Source organism: Mytilus trossulus, chromosome 4 (genome assembly GCF_036588685.1).
Source record: "Mytilus trossulus isolate FHL-02 chromosome 4, PNRI_Mtr1.1.1.hap1, whole genome shotgun sequence".
Classification (NCBI taxonomy): Eukaryota; Metazoa; Mollusca; class Bivalvia; order Mytilida; family Mytilidae; genus Mytilus; species Mytilus trossulus.
Genome location: NC_086376.1, coordinates 83,117,432 through 83,135,183, shown reverse-complemented (window position 1 = coordinate 83,135,183; position 17,752 = coordinate 83,117,432). Strand labels below are relative to the sequence as shown.

Below are 17,752 nucleotides of genomic sequence, written 5' to 3'. Positions count from 1 at the left end.
AGGCGATTTGATGTCACGATATCTCAGTATCCCAGCAAAGAAAGAACAAAATACATTGTATTTGCGAAAACAAATTAACAGATCTGACATTGCTTGGCTGATGTTTAGACGAATTATATCTATCAGTCTAAAAGGGAACAATATCACCAAAAATAACAATACAATGAACAAATGTTAGATATCTTGAATAACAGATATCCTTTATCAGTATGATCGCGATGTAAAATGAATCATGTCTAATCTAATTATAGAACTATCACCATCTTGAAATTTATACAAAACAAAAACAGTTTAAGCTAACATTAGAGACTCCGGTACAATTTTTAAAAAGTAATTTGCGAAATAAAACTAAAAACGGATAAATTTCTTTAAAAATTACCAATTGGGGAACAGCAACCCAACAACCAGTTGTCCGATTCGACTAAAAATTTCAGGGAAGAAAGATATTTACTAGATAAACAAGTTAACTCAGAACATAGTAAGATTTGCTTTAAATGCTTTGGTTTCAGAGTTATAAGCCAAAATCTACATTCACCCCTATGTTCTATTTTTAGCTACGGCGGCCATCTTGTTTGGTTGGCTGAGTCACCGCACACATTTTTTTTTAAAACAAGATACCCTAATAATGATTGTAGCTAAGTTTTGTTAAATTTGGTCCAATTGTTTTAGAGGAGAAGATTTTTGAAAAAGATTACAAAAATTTATGAAAAATTGGTAAAAAAATACTATTAAGGGCAATTACTCCTTGAGGGGTCAACTGACCATTTTGATAATGTTGACTTATTTGTAGATCTTACTTTGCTAATCATTACTGTTGTTTACAGTGTATCTCTATCTATAATAATTTTCAAGATAACAAGGCAGCAACCCAACAACCCATTGTCCGATTAATCTGAAAATTTCAGGTCAGATAGATCTTTACTTGATTAACAATTTTACCTCATGTCATTTGCTCTAAATGCTTTGGTTTCAGAGTTATAAGCCAAAATATACATTTGCCCCTATGTTCTATTTTAAGCCGTGGCGGCCATCTTGGTTTGTTAGCCAGGTCACCGGACATATTTTTTAAACAAGATACCCCATGATTTTGGCCAAGTTTTGTTAAATTTGACCCAGTAGTTTCAGAGGAGGAAATTTTTGTAAGTTAACAGACAACGACGACGACGACGACGACGACGACGACGACGACGGACGACGGACGCAAAGTGATGAGAAAAGCTCGCTTTGCTCTTTGGGCCAGGTGAGCTAAAAAGATCACTTTAAGAAAACATGCACACTTTTCAAGGAAACAATATAGTTGTGAACCATCAACAATATAAGTAACTAATTGAGGTCTGGAGCTAGTTTAATCGCAAAGGATATTGAGTAATTGAAATAAGGAAAACATTTTGATAGTGACCATATTTAACCACAAGCTCGATGTATTAATGACGACAACATTAAATTTGGCTCCTATCACGTTAAATATACTAGAACAGACCCGCAAAATTGCGGGCATATACAGCTTGTAACCTGTAATAGGAAAAATTTATGTCAGAAGATTTGTCTGAAGAATTTAAGAAAAAGTTTAAAAGCCCTTTCCCCTTATTTTGTTTTACCAAAGTCCATTATTTATTTTCTTTCTGCTTAATACCATTATTTTCGCGTTTCTTGTCTCATACCACAATTATTCTTCCTTTTTGCTACATTGCATTTTTTTTGGTTATAAGTCATATTAAATTTAAAAAATTGAACTGCTTCAAACATGAAATAAATGTAACTGCTTAAAGACCATTTTTATTCTAATGAAAAATGCCTCTTGGACAATCAATCAGTGCTTTCTCGTTTGAGGGCCCGATTATACAGCAAATGGTAAAATTTGAACCTTGAATAAATGACGACTACGGCTAATTTCTTCCCTTCTTTCATTTTGGCGAAATGACTACTTTCACTTTCAACAATACATTTTTGCCAAATGTTTTACTTATTTCAATATATATGCAACTGATATGACCCCTTAAATAGTGAACATTTCACAGAAAACAGTAGACAGAATACGTTGGAAGCATGACCCAATAGTTGGGAACTATATTCCAAGACCACGAACAAACCTTAAGGGAATTAAGTGTGGCTTGAAGCCTCCTGTATACTATATGAATACACTTATATTATAAGTAAAGTGTATTTGCTTTTCCTAGCTTCTTCTTCACGGCGATCACTGCTACAATTTGATTAGGTTTATGCCGAAACTTCATTAAGGAAACGGGTACATTAATGGGAAACCTAGAGGACAAACATCGATATAATTTTGCACTCATCTTGTGTATACGTATTGAACTGCATCTGAATATCGAAAATGTCATAACAATAATGACTGAAACAGTACTAAAATAAATGCTTTAAACAATACTAAAAACACCATCCTTAAACTATGAAACACATTTACTACGTCTGAAGGCGGGAGTGTTAACGAAGCAATATATTCTAATATAGTTGTAATACAGACTCAGAAAATTAAGCGAAGGCTATAACTTCTCAATTAGATTATCACAGAAATCAAATATCAATTACACATTTAAAAATAAAGATTCCTAGAACTCATATCAACGATACTGTACATTTTATTTCTAAAACATTTAATATCATTCACTCACTAATACAGAATACACAAACATTTACAATGGAAGTTAAAACATTGAATTATTTTAGTACATGTTGCTTGGTAATGTTATACATGTTTTCTCTAGAATTCACCGCCATCAACTATAGGTAGCTTTTCCTTTGGTTTTAGTGACATCTTTACGACTAACTCTGCGTTTCCTGGCAAAGAAAATTCAATATAATAATTTATTTCTTTAATACCTAAATATTTCCACTTTGTGTGAATACATCCAACAAATGTTAAAATAAAGGGCAAAAAAGTCCTCATTCCACCTTCTTCTTTAGCTCAAATAATATTATATAGTAAAAATAGAAAATCTTTTGAGATAAATGTAGTGTAACTGCGAGTAATTTGCATTTAATTTGCATTACATAAAAAAAATCATTTTGATTGGTCCGCTGGCATTGTTTTCTTTGTTTACTTCAAAGATGATATAGTGTCTAATTGATTATGATATATCCCTTTAAGGAGGTTTGGTGTCAAAATAATAACAACCAGGTTTTCACTCATCTTGTTATCTCAGTTGCCGTATATAGGAACCATCCAAAATAATCGGACGACAAAATATATAAACAATGGTTTTTCAAGATTCAAAGCAGTCTTATTTTTCTTAGAAATGATACAATTTAACGTGAAAGTTCATGATAATAATAAGGAATATTTTATTATTTCTAGGAAACTTTAGAAACTTTTTTCAAAATAACATTCCCATAAATGTTTTCCAACTCTCATTTTCATTTCCCTTTCATAAAATTTAAGAATAAATAAAAAAGAAACAGATTAAGAAAACATGCACATTATTCAAGGAAACAATTGTGAACAAATTTACTTACAAGATTCCAAGAGCCGTCGACCATTGGAAAAAATTTGCAACAATGGTGATCAGTTTTCTGTTCAAGTTCCTGAACATAATGTTTTTGAAAATCATTTCTGCATTTCATTGGTGATATTCATAAAATTTATTTAGCTTTTTGATTAAAAATTCTTACTCATGTGTGACTGTATTTATTAGCGGTATATAGTTATCAAAAGTACCAGGATTATAATTTTATACGCCAGACGCGCGTTTCGTCTACATAAGACTCTTCAGTGACGCTCAGATACCATCTCATGGTTTTTCTTTTCAAGATTTTTTTAAAGTTTGCAATTGAGTTCTCTGTTTGGTTTTGATATTTTGAAAAATCTGAATTTCTCCGGTATCATCTGACTTTGAAAATAAATTGAAGAAATATATCAAAAGAAGTCTTAACATGATGTTTATAACCTTTGATACAAGTTGTCGTACCTACAAATATAAAGTATACCTGTATTCCACAATGAAACATGTGACAAAGAGGAGGAAGATACCACATGAACATTCTAAACCCGAAAGTCGAAGAGACCTGGCAAAGCCATGACAACATAACACGAAACACTGCCGAATAATCTATACAACACTAGAAACAAAATTAAAGACTGTGCATTACTTAAACTCGGGGATGATCACAGATAATCCAGTAGAGAAGGCAATAATTGCTCAATACGCATCACTGGTGATGCTCATTGTTAGTTAAATTTCGGTGATGTATCATAACGTAATGTCACAATCGAAGAAAAAAAAACATGACAAGATAGTGGTTATGACATTAAGAACATATTCGTATCATATCCGACACAATTGTACCATCTATGAACCGGTTCATCGACGATCGTAAAACCTCCAAAGTGATAATGTCAACTTTATCACTTTGAACCCTTGGTTCAATAACTTCTATGTAAGCAGAACGAACAGTCACCAAAATCATTATACAAGCAATAGGAAACGCAAACTCTGAAATATTGTATCAAATAGGCAATATATGAAATGTCCAGTATGAAAATTCTGAGTATAAAATTAAAAATCATCTATGCTATCCTTAAGTTGTGTCATTAACTGACCCCTATTTGCAAGTTATAGTTGAAAATGTAGATGAGTGGCTTTAGATTTTCATTTATTTTGGCCTCGAGCATCATTGAAGAGACATGGATTTTTTTAAATGCGCATCTAGTGCAGAACAATTGGTACCGTTAATGTTATTAATTACTTACATACATAGGGTGTATATCAGCAAATTGATAATATTATTTTCCTTTTTGAAGACCTGATTGCAATTAAAAAAAGCCAGGTCTTTCTCGCTAATTTTTCAAACAATGAATCATGTGTATTGACTTAATTCGTACAATTAAAAAAATCTTGTCTATTTGCTCGAAATTATATATGTATTTTTATTCATTCATTAATGACAGTTATGGCATACCTTAAACAGAAGATTAATTTATAAATGAAATACAAGTATTTCTTGGTAAAACGTAAAACGTTGTAAAGATTACGATTTAAGGACAAGCAAAACATGAAAGGAGATAATTTTTTTTAATTTGATTTACTTACAAGTCTTGAAGAGAAGTCAAACCTTGGTATAAATTTGCATTTAACGTTCTCATCTGATTGCTGTACAAGTGCCTGAAAAATAGTTGTTTATGCATTAGTCATAATCCGATCATTTTCATAAATACAAACATTATTTTTCGTTTTAAATAGCATCGAAAATAGAGAGTTGAAAACTTTTGAAACATAATACATAAAAACTTATATATATTATTTTATTTATTATTTATGGCTTTACACATGTTTATAATCGTCAATGTCTATAAATTAAAAGGAATATCAATAGATTCGGAAGTTGGGCCAGTTTTGCCAACAAGAGCCGCTTATTCTTTGTTAAAACATTTTCCTGTTATTTTCCACAGCTAGAAAACCACTTCCTTCCTTTTTAAAAAGAAAAGCTTCCTGACAAGGGTCACAGCAGAACAGACAGGAATACTTGGAAATCTTAAATTTTAGTAGGATTATATATTTAATAATAGAATCTAATGTTTATAGTTAAGAATAGAATATAAAAACAAGAATAAAAGCAAAAAGAATATATATATAAAAACAAAAATAAAAGCAAAGAGTGAGTAACATATTACCACGAATTTAAAAAATTTTATTACATTAATTTTAAGTGTTTCCTGTCTGTATGCGATTCATCAAGTACAAAGTTGTTTGAATAAAATCTACTAAGTGTAGTAATACTTTGTAATGTTATAATATATACAAGTAGATAAAGTGTGATCTGTTATAAACTTTTTTGAAAATATTTTTAACATGATGGAGTAAAACAGAACTAACTCTGTTACATAAACTCATCATAGATACCAGGATTAAAAAAAATATTTGCGCCAGATGCGCGTTTCATCTACAAAAGACGCTTGATTTAAAAAATAAAACGTTAAAAAAAAGGCCACATAAAGTTTGGGGACCACCAATTACTAAACATTTTGCCGTATATAGCTAAGGGTTACATTTTACCTTTTGAAACATAAAGCTGAGGTTTCATTAAATTATATTTTATGCAACTATAATATAGCCTTAGTATATACCTATTTTTGTCAATACCAAAAGACATCAATACTGTTACAATTATGGTGAATTCAAAATAGATACAGTTGGTTATTTTACAAATCATATTGGGTTTTCCTTCTTCTATTTAAAAGAGAAAAGCTATTTGAAGCATTTACTGATGAAAATAAAATGATTATGATTTTTTTTTATACTTAAATAATCTAAATTCTTTTCCGTACTTTATATCAATAAAAAGAGATTTTGTTTACCTACCTGTTGTGCACAAACACCCATTTAACAAATTTTATTTCCATTACTTCTGTATGACCGATCAGTAAAATTATTAAACAACTTTCACGTTTAAATTAACATTATTTCATTGGTCCGTGACATAAACTATATATCCAATAAACAAATTGATGATTTGCTAGTATAAATATAAGTTCACCATGTTGTTAAAGGTCGGGTTATCTCGCCTACCACTGTATTGATGGTTCACAAAATTATTAATGTAATTACACATTATAATTCTTATTTAAATTTTAATTTATTTGATGATGATTAAGATTGAAAAAATAAATAAAAGACATAATACACAATGAAGGAATTTGATTACAAAGACAAAAAAGTAGATAAATCTTTTTATTTGAATTCCAGATATAACCGAAATTACTTACATGATACTTATTGCTATTTAGAAATACTAGGAATACAAGTTTAGTTTCACTTAAATTATTTTCAAATATTTTATAAATAAAGACTGCCAGTTCATGCACATTTACAATATTTGAAAATAATATTAGATGGAAAATAAATTCGTCTAATGAATTAACATATATGTGTACTGCGAACATACAAATCAAGTCGTCCGTTCCTTCTACTATTATGCTAATTGGAGCATGTGTAAGTTTAGCCGTAAAACTCCATGTATTTACCTGTCACTTAAAGCTATAAGCAGATGCACTATGAGTGTCAATGAGACAACTTTCCATTCAAGTCACAATTTAAAAAAGTTAGCCATTAACAATTATAGCGGGTTTTAATGGTATCCAACCATATCCCTTATCGGAAACAATAGTGTAACATCAAAATATAAAAAGACACACTTTGCCTTGAAAAACAAGCTAATATGAATTTGAAAAATTAAGAAACATCCTCTACCACCCTAATAAATAGAACTTTGTTTACTGTTAGTTTTATTCATTTTCAAATGAACTCTTCATACAAAGTTTCGTCATGTCAACACGATGAATTATTGAAGCACCATCACAAAACCGGAACGAAATTTACTTTATCTTATGCAGACTATAGATATCCCAGCTGCTGATTCTGAAATTTTGCTAAATGGACCGCCCTTTGTGTTACCAGCTTTAGATCACCCACCTGTGATACAGCCATAAGTTAAATAGTCATCAAGATATTCAGTGCAATTTTCTAAAAGTATATGACAAATTTTCTTTTTTTTATCTGATGAGAAACTAACGCAACAGTTCACAACATCTTTCAGAAAGTCGTCCATAGACAGTATTTTAATGATTCGAAATTACAAATGTATGATATACAAGAGAAAAATCAAATGTATTTTATTTTCTATCGTAAAAAAACAACAACACAGAAACGCAAATCAATATTCCGAATTAATTGTATCCACATCCCCCCAGTTAATACTAGCGTAATGCCAGTTTGATTGATGGACGTATGTATTAACTAAATGATCTACGATAGTGTTTACTTACATGCAATTCGATTTTTTATATTTAATCCTGATGAATGAAAACACTAACGGTACCGAACGTAACTGATACGTAGGAAATGATGCAAGCTAGAGATTTTCCAATTTGTTACCTAACCTCACCGTCCGTTGTACAAACTTGGAGCCGTCATTAATCTTTTAAAAATAATATATATGTGTGTTTAAATATAATCATCAAAATTTTTTGAAGGAGTTGAAGATATAACTTGGTATGTATATGTCCCCTTTTATACAAATGACAACATATGCTTTCAAGCAACCATTGGAATAAACCATTGCACAAACGGTGTTTTTGTTTACTGAAGTAAAAGGCCCCTGTGATAATCTACACCGAGTTTGATTTCAAACAACAATTTTGATCAGAAGCACTTTTTAATTAAGAGGGAGACTTTCGGGCGTTTTGGAAATATGAACAGGTGTATACATTAATGATTAGGACACGGCGTTTCGACGTCCCGCATCAACTAGACATGTTAAGGTAAAAATAATATTAAAGATACCAGAATTGAAATTTTATATTAATACGCCAGACGCTCGTTTCGTCTACAAAAGACTCATCAGTGACCAGTGAGAGTTCAGTAACATAATATGGGACATTTTGCCCAACTGTTTCTCCTTAGGCAGTAATGGTAACGTTTTCTACTGTAGCTCAGTCCATATCGTAAACTTGGATATGCATAATGGCTGGTTTCGAAGCTGAGACATTCACATGAACTACTTGTGTTAATTACAAAGGTAAAGTAACATACAATATTTTTTTAAAAAACTAAGGATCTATTGGGTGTATTCAAAGTATTAAATCTTCAAAGAACTTTTTGTGTTAAAGGACCCGCATCACGAAAGGATATTTGGGGTATGCTAAATTACGGAAAAAAAGGTTCACGTCATAACCCGAACATTTGACAACATATGTGATTATCTCTGTGTACTGATATAAGACATGCCAGAAACATGTCCGATATCACTATACAGAGCTATTTGGTTTACATCCAACTTGTATTTTCCTCAGTTTGAGACGCATTAGGGATATTGACCCATATGGACACTTTTGGTGAGAGATCACGTTTTTTAAGTTTGACAAGTATGTCAAGAATTTAATGATTATTTCATTCACTAAAGCAAACAACAAAGGCTATTAAGATAACATAAATTTTGAAATGATAAGACTTACTCGAAACAGGGAAATGTGTACTAAGGGTTAATATGTCGAATATTTCGTTATCGTCAAAATGATGCATACTGTGATGAAATGTTTCCGCAGACAAATGTTCTTAAAAAAATCGGTCGAAAGAACTATATAATAATCAAATACATGTACCATACAGGCCATTACACTGAACACGCGATCAATACCCTTTTAAACAGCGTAGATAAAGATATTTTGGCAAATATCCAATTTATTTGCCGTATAACAACATAATTTAAAAGATTAAAAAGAAATGTTCGCAAATTATTTTAATTTTAAAACCTAATCAAAGGCATAAGATTCATTACGAAGATTTGTTTGTAACAAATGTTCGTATTAATAAAACATCATTTACCTTCATATAAATTGTCTAACAAGGACACTAGATGTAGAACATTTTGAAGTATCATCTTCGACACCTAAATTAGCCATGAGCTATTATTTATTAGATATCAGAAACACATCAACTGGTAGACCTGAGATATTGCTGAGCTTATGTTCTATCACTTGAGGGCACATTAAACACCTCAACTTCTCACATTATTTCTTTAAAGAACAATATATAGCCTGCTCGCCTAGATGGTTAATCAGCTAAATGTCTTTCTAAAATATTGACTTTTACCCTTCGAAAACATTGGGATGCACCTTATTCAATATGGTAGTTTCAGTCGAATTGGTTTCAGCAAAAGTTTGATTCTTCAATCAAAATCTTCACACTTTTTCGGATGGCTCCGTTATTTCCTTCACGTACACTGCTATTCCCAATGTGCGATTAGATGATTGAAATCACCAGTTCATTAAACTTTCTAAAAAATGGAAATCTTAGATACAATTCAATTATTAAGTGGCCAGTGCTTCGGTAACTAAATTTACCATCTTAATTGAACGTGTGTAGAATAGAGAAATTAAAGAGTTCCAACTCCTCCTAATAAAGTTTACCCTTGATGGATTTGACAATTATGGTATGTTTATTTATGTCTTGTGTCGGTTCTTATGTATTTTTTGCTTTCAAGTATTTGGCTATCAGCGTTCTTAATGAAGATGGTTATCTAGAAAAGCGATTTTTTAAAGGAAAATAGTATTTAAAAAGAAAACGTTTAGCTGATCAAATATCTAGGTGAGCAGGCTATACATCGTTATTTAAATAAAATTTGAATAGTGTTATTTACATTTTTATGTCTTCAAATAACTAACTTCTGAAGAACTACTTTCATTCCAACTAAAAAGTACACCTTGGAAGATATTACCAAAATGCTAGACATTGATATACATTTTGACTAATGGAAATGTTTTTTTTAAGATTGATATTATGAGAAACGAAAGACCGTATTACAATGGATACTTAATCAGCAACACTACAGACACATGCTTCGCATTGCTGGGGACATAGAAATAACGGTTTTGTGTCTGTCTGTCAGACCGTTTGTTTTAAAAGAGTTGTCTTTTTAAAATATAAGCATTTTTATCGCTACCAAAGAAAGTCGTACGATACCTGAAGGACATACAATCTGTATAGTATTGTATTTGGATGGAGAGTTGTCTCATTGGCACTCATCCTACATCTTCCAATATCTTTTTATAGTAGGAATAAACTGACAATGCCATGGATAAAACAGAAAAAACTTACAGACAAACAATTATTCACAAAACACAACATAGGAAACTAAGGACCTGGTAACACGAACCTCAACAAAAACTGGGATGATCTCAATTGCTCTTAATGGGTAACTAGATCCTGTTCCGATTGTTCACCCATCGTGCTTATGTAACCCGATGATAAGTCAAATTCGGTATGGTAAATTGAAAAAGTGGACGGGATTGTAGTGAAGACACTAGGAAAATATCCGTTATCAGCTGTCAATTCTTGTCCGATTTTTATGAAACTTTATTCAGTGCAGAAGTTTTATTTTTGAAAAGAGTTATACCAATTGAAAACATATGTTATATCAAAAAGCTAGAGAGAACAAAAACATTTTTTTTTCAGTTATTGCCCTTGGTTAAAATAAGTATGCGCAACGCAGGGGAAAACGGTTCTATTGAACATATCAACGACTTAAAACAAATCAATGACAAACGTAATGATTTCAGCTTTCAATTTCCAACTGTGAAATATCTTCTGCCCCATTGTATGACACTGACAATACTCCGATGTGTTTACATTTTTTTTGGCAGTTTAAAATTGTAAAATCTAAAGCGTCCGGTTATTTACTTTCGACAAAATGAAGATGCGTATTACTGATAACGTAAGCGTATACCGACACGCTTCTTCAGTCGACTCACCCGGCTTTGCTTCTTTTAGAAAACTTTAGAAAAGCAAATTCCTAAGTTTATGTTTAACCCCGATTCGATCTACTGTATTGATTAATGAGATACAGACACGACATTTTACATAAACGTATATAGTCCGTATATTCTAAAAACAGAAGACGGATCTTGTCTGTTGGTGCCGTAACAACAGGTTGTTAACCTATGAGAATACAATCCGCCCAAAAAGCCTTTAATTTGTCTAATGATCACAAAAATGATACGAAAATTTTCAATTGCTTTTATGAGGTTTTGTACATAAAACTCATTTATAACTATTGGGTGGAAACCACTTTCAGATGAGGTTACCATCAGTCCAGCATAATTGTATAATAACTATTTACAAAACTTTTGTATTAATCGAAGTGTTGAGGGTTTCTATATCAGTCATATATAATCTTAGCAAACCTTTTTCAAAATTTTGGCCAACAGTTTTCAGGTTGGTGCTTTATTTTGCCTTTTAAACTTTTTTTTAGCTAACCTGACCCGAAAGGTCAAGTGAACTTTTCTTATCATTATTCGTCCGTCGTCGTCGTCGTGTGTTAACTTTTACAAGGATCTTTTTCTCTAAAACTAATGGCCCAAATTCAACAAAACTTTGTCACAATAATCACTAGGGTATTAAGTTTAAAATAATGTGTCCGATGCAATGAGTCCGACATAACTAAAAATAGAACATAAGTTTTGCATGCAATTTTTGGTTTATTTCTCTAAACTTAAGCATTATCTGACTTGTGTGTAAAAATGTTGATTAGGTTAAAATCTAAACGCCCTTACCTTATCAGATGAATCCAACATAACATTGTTGGGTTGCTGCCCCTGTCTTGGTATATTTTTAAGGAAATTTGGCAGTTTTTGGTAATTATCTTGATTATTATTATAGATAGTGCTAATCTGTAGACTGCAATTATGATTAGCAAAGTAAGATCTACTAATAAGACGGCATGACAAACATTGTCAGTCGACACCTTTATGAGTTATTGCCCTTTACTCAGTCCTGGTATCTATGATGAGATTATTTATAGGTCAATTTTTAACAATGTTTTACGTTTGAAGTTGAATTCAAAACAGACCGTACATAGCTATATATTATAGTTAATTGCTACCTTCGTTTGATAAAAATAAGTATTGCAATGTGCATTGTTATTAAATGTAATATCAGTATTTAGTTCAAATATATTCTTAAATCAATCATAATCAAATCTTATTTTTGAAATATAGTTTGTGCTGTTTCAGAATTTCAACTTATGTGACGTAATGTGTGTGCCTTTTCACAACTTCGTATGTGACGTCACCTTTTTCACTTTTTGCGTTGAGGTCTAAACTAAGTCGGATGTGTCTCTTTTGTGTGTTGGTTAATGTATGTATCTTGTTTTTTTTTTGTTTTTTTTTGTTTTTTTTTGTTTTCTGTAATAAGTTAATATTTCAGTTTTATCATGTATATCTTTAATAATCATTTGATAAAACTTACTATTTGCAGTAAGTTCTAAATTATTAGGATGTTCTTGTCCCAAGCAGAAAACCCTGGCCGTATTTGGCACAACCTTTTTGAACTTTTGTTCCTCAGTGCTGTACAACTTTGTACTTTTTCTGCCTTTCAAACTTTTATATCTTCGCGTTGGTGAGGCTTGTGTGGACGGCGCGTTTCTGGCTTATTGAATTTTAAACCTGATGCTATTATGCATGTGTTTCTTTAAAAATGTTCTGTGCCAAGTCAGGAATATGGCCATTGTTATATTATAGTTCGTTTCTGTGTGTGTTACATTTTAATGTTGTGTTTCCGTCGTGTCGTTTGTTTTCTCTTGTGTTTGAGTGTGCATTCACAGTACTATAAGCCGACAAATTCCCAAACTCGTGTATTTAGTTTTGGTGTCATATTTGTTATTCTCATCGGATTTTGCCTTATGCTTATTTTGTTTCTGTGTGTGTTACATTTTTATGTTGTGTCGTTGTTTATATTTTAAGCGTTTTCCACAGTTTTAGTTTGTTCCCTCGATTTTGGTTTTTGTTCGTGGATTTACGAGTTTTGAACAGCGGTATACTACTGTTGCCTTTATTCTTCTCTGAGACTACTAAATTTAACCATACTTGGCCATATCTTTATGAGGGTATAAAGTTTAAAAAAATGTTTCCGATTACCCCGCCTTCTAACCATCATGGCCGACATAGTTAAAAATACAACATATGGGTTAAAATGACGTTTTTGGTTTATTTCCCTGAAACTAAACCATTTAGAGCAAATATGGCAAGTGGTTAAAATGTTCATTATATTTATATATATCTGTCATGAAGTTTTCAGACGAATCCGACAAACTTTTATTGGGTTGCTGCCTTCTGAGTTAGTAATGTTAAGGAACGTTTGTAGTTTTTTTGTTATTATCTTATTTCATTATAATATTTAATAACTAATACTATTAATCATGATTTTAAACTTATTTTAAATGATTTTCAAAGCATCAGTAAATAGGTGAGCGATAAGGCGCGTTCGAGTTATATTCGAGCGTCACTGATAAGTGATTGTTTAACAAAAAGCGCGTCTGTAGTACCAAATATGATTATGATATGCATGACGAGTTTATAGTGCTATACAACTGCTGTTGAAGGTACCTTCCTCGAATGTATCACCATCCCAGTAGTCAGCAATTCTGTGTTGACAGAAAGTGTTATGAATATAGTCATAATTGTAAATTAAATATTGACAAAACTTTGAAGCCTTCGAAATAATGAAATGTCTGCACAAGGAATAGCTTACCTTTATATAAAAATAAGCAAATGTAGTATGGTCGTCAATTTGACAGATATCCACTAGATATATAAAAAAAATCGGATTTTAGAAATTACAGACATACGTATGGTCTCCAACAACGAAAAAAAGCAATGTCTTATTGTCATATAACAAGCTCCGACATAAAATATGAAACAATTCAATTGAAAAAATAAACAGCCTAATCTAAAACTTAACGACATCCACTGAACTACAGACCGCTTATTTGAGACAGTACGTCATAAGACATCCCTTCGTAAATTCTACGGACGCCATCACGAGTTGGTTGACCGTTATGGGATAACCGTTTCACAAATGATATCGGATATGTTCCTTACGTCGTAACTACAATCCACTTCCCTTTCATGAATTTGACCTATCGAATTAGACTATTTACCGGATTTGTAATCACATAAGCAACACGACGAGTGCCGCATGTGGAGCAGGATCTGCTTACCCTTCCGGAGCACCTGAGATCACCCCTAGTTTTTGGTGGGGTTCGTGTTGTTTATTCTTTAGTTTTCTATGTTGTGTCATGTGTACTTTTGTTTTTTTCTGTTTGTCTCTTTCATTTTTAGCCATGGTGTTGTCAGTTTGTTTTAGATTTACGAGTTTGACTGTCCCTTTGGTATCTTTCGTCCCTCTTCTATAAATATCAATTAAAGGGGGCTTAACTTGTCAAATCGATGCATAGCAGAAATCACCGAGCTAAAAACAAGATCTGAATTGGAAAGTTATTTATACATCAATTACAACACGAAAGACAAAAAGTACAAATCTGAGAAGACTCGCTATTACTAAAGATATCAAAGATTATCAAAGATATCATGTATCTAAGACTAGAATATCAGTCAGTGCAATCAGTCAGTTAATAATATCGAGTGGATTTCTTGTAAAGACTTCATTGACAGTCAGAAAAAACATGACATTGTTCGTTGCCTACTCTTTTACAGCAGAACTTTTGGTACTCAATGCTCCTTAACTTCTCCGTTTATGTATTTGTTAACTTTTTGGTTTCATTCGTCACTTATTTGTCTTGTTAGATAAAACTGGCGTCTTACGTACACACTGTTAATCCTGGTTTCTATGATGACTTTATTCGAATATCAATGTGTTGATATCATAACATATTCATAGACCATTAAAACAAAGACAAAGACATACTTATATTTTCATAATGGTGTCAATAAAAAACATGCACAAATTCGTGTTTTAATAAAAGACGGAATCCTTCTAAAATTTTAAAACTATAAGAATTGAATCATACGGAAGAATTTTTATATAGTTGGATTTTTTGAAAGTCGTTATCGAAATATGTACTTCGGTTTGAAATACATATATTTTTTTTTATTTCATTCGCTGTTCAGTTAATCCTTCATTCATTGGTTGTTCAGAATAACTTGCCTGTCATATAATATCGTCTTTGCTTTACTTCCAGCTCATAGTCTCCTGATATACCGAAAAGGACACAGGTAAGCTCTTTGCAAAAGCCTGATTCACATCTTATTTTCATATATGGGTGTATGTGAGTGAACAATAAGAATTTATTGAACATTTGTAAAACCTGAATTGAAACCAAATCATTTAGCTGTTAGCATCCTTAAAATTAAGAATTTAAAATAGGAGTGGATATATTACTATTCCTTTTTAAGGTGGTACCTAACACTTTAACTAAAGTTAATTTGGCTCGTTTAATTTTCTAAACATTTTGATAAAGTATTTACGTTGACCCTTTGACAAAAATATAAGAATTTAAAAAAATTTAAACCAACCGTTTAATCAGAAAAAATTACACTGGTTATATAGCAGTTTGACAAACACTTATTTTGATCATTGAGAAGCTTAATATTCCCTTATAAACACAACGTCATTAAAACGTTCTGCTGATTTTACAGTACTATCTCCCTGTAGTGTTAGGTACCACCTTAACTACCCGAATTGAATATTTAGTTTGACTAACGAATCCTGGTGTAAAAGACCCATTTGAAGTCAAAAACATTTTGTCAGCTGTAAAAAGAAATCTGTTTTAACACAAAAACCAAGTTTTCCTTAAGGTAGATTCATGGTATACTGCCATCTTGACTTGTGCTCTCGCAGTACACACCCGGTCTAGTTTTTTACGTTTTATTGGTTAGAATGTTTGTTTATATACAGAAAATTTGCTGATTTATTGCACTTATCAAAATATGTAAACGAATACAAAACATTTCAGTTTCAGAATCATTTTTTTTAATAAAGACATTCAAGGGGAAATTACAATTTTAGTGAAAATTAAAGTGCGATGATAGAGATATTTTTATTTTTACTTGTTGCAAAAAAACAAGTTCGATGACACCATTTTTTTCTTTTTTTTTCTTTCTGAAAACATATTGAAATCTTCTCACAATTTATTTCAAATTCTATCCCATATATTTCTTTTAATGATCATTCTAAGCAAATTTATGCAATTGTCATTTTCTCATAGCTTGAAAAAAAAGCACGGTGAGCTATCCATGCATATTATATATTTGAAAAGAGCATAGTCATTATGGCAAAGAATAAGAATATTCCATCTCGGGAAACTTTTACCTATGATGTACCTTAAATTACAAGAATATAATCAGAAGGAAGTTTGGGTATCGCTGTTCAACCCATTTCCCTGACGTCACGTTATTTTCCTAACTGTAGATTACTTAATGCAGAATCTACAGACCACTATGTTATCATAAGATTACTTATACTATTACTTTAAATTTTAACTTACAGTCTTTTGGCTTATTTGCAATAAATGCCAACAAACTGTATTTCTGCTCAAGTGATTATTATCTGCTGTAACTTATGAAATATTGATTATGTCTTAGTCTGTTTATGTTCTTTTCAATTGCTAGTAGATTAATTATTTTTTTACTAGAAAAAGATAATTTTCAACATTATAACGTTCTTGAATATGATTAAAAAGCAATATCAAAATATAAAAACAATAAAAAAGAAAATTAATCAAATATATTCTTTTAATTGTTTTTAATAATGAGTATTTCGTCCTGAATATGCATGAAATATTTGCGACTGCACGTTAAGCAACCAACCATCAATCAATCAATATAATGAGTATTTTTTCAGGTGTCAGGTTTAGAATATTGGTCGATTTTCACCATTATTATATTGAACAAAACATTTATACATTAGTGGTTTTTACACAATAGTTATAAAATTATATTGGTTCACTTACATAGTGTGCTAGTGATCTAATACCAGATATATATGGGGTTAGAAAGTTCCATATAAGGTCCGATTTAACAAACTGACTGACCCTAGATATATCGTATTAGGTTACTGGCTCACTTTGTAACGAATTTGTCTTACCGAATATCTTCAACATGTGGTGTTAAGACTAGTGGTCTATTGTGAACTTTCCAATAATAAGAAGCAACATTCCAGCAGCACCTGCATACGGGGTATATATCTCCCAATTGATACGATATTCCCGTGCTTGCATTTCATATCATGATTTTCTTGATAGAGGGTTGCTTCTCACAAGGAAGCTATTGAACCAAGAGTTCCAAATAGTGAACTTGAATTCCTCCCTTCGTAAATTTTACTGACGCCATCACGAGTTGGATGACCGTAATGAAATAACCGTTTCAAAAATTATATCGGATATGTTCCTTACGTCGTAACTACAATTCCCTTCCCTTCATGAATGTGACCTACCGAATTAAACT

The 17,752-nt window shown here is 31.5% G+C and overlaps 1 long non-coding RNA gene across 1 annotated transcript; it reads right to left on the bottom strand.

Moving 5' to 3' along the window:
- Window positions 1-3,458: 3,458 nt before the first annotated feature.
- LOC134716142 (uncharacterized) lies at window positions 3,459-6,441 on the bottom strand. Its single transcript, XR_010106832.1, has 3 exons — window positions 6,318-6,441; window positions 5,049-5,120; window positions 3,459-3,543 (listed from the first exon to the last, which is right to left on the bottom strand). It is a non-coding gene; the product is annotated as an uncharacterized LOC134716142 (long non-coding RNA).
- Between the last annotated feature and the right edge of the window lie 11,311 nt (window positions 6,442-17,752).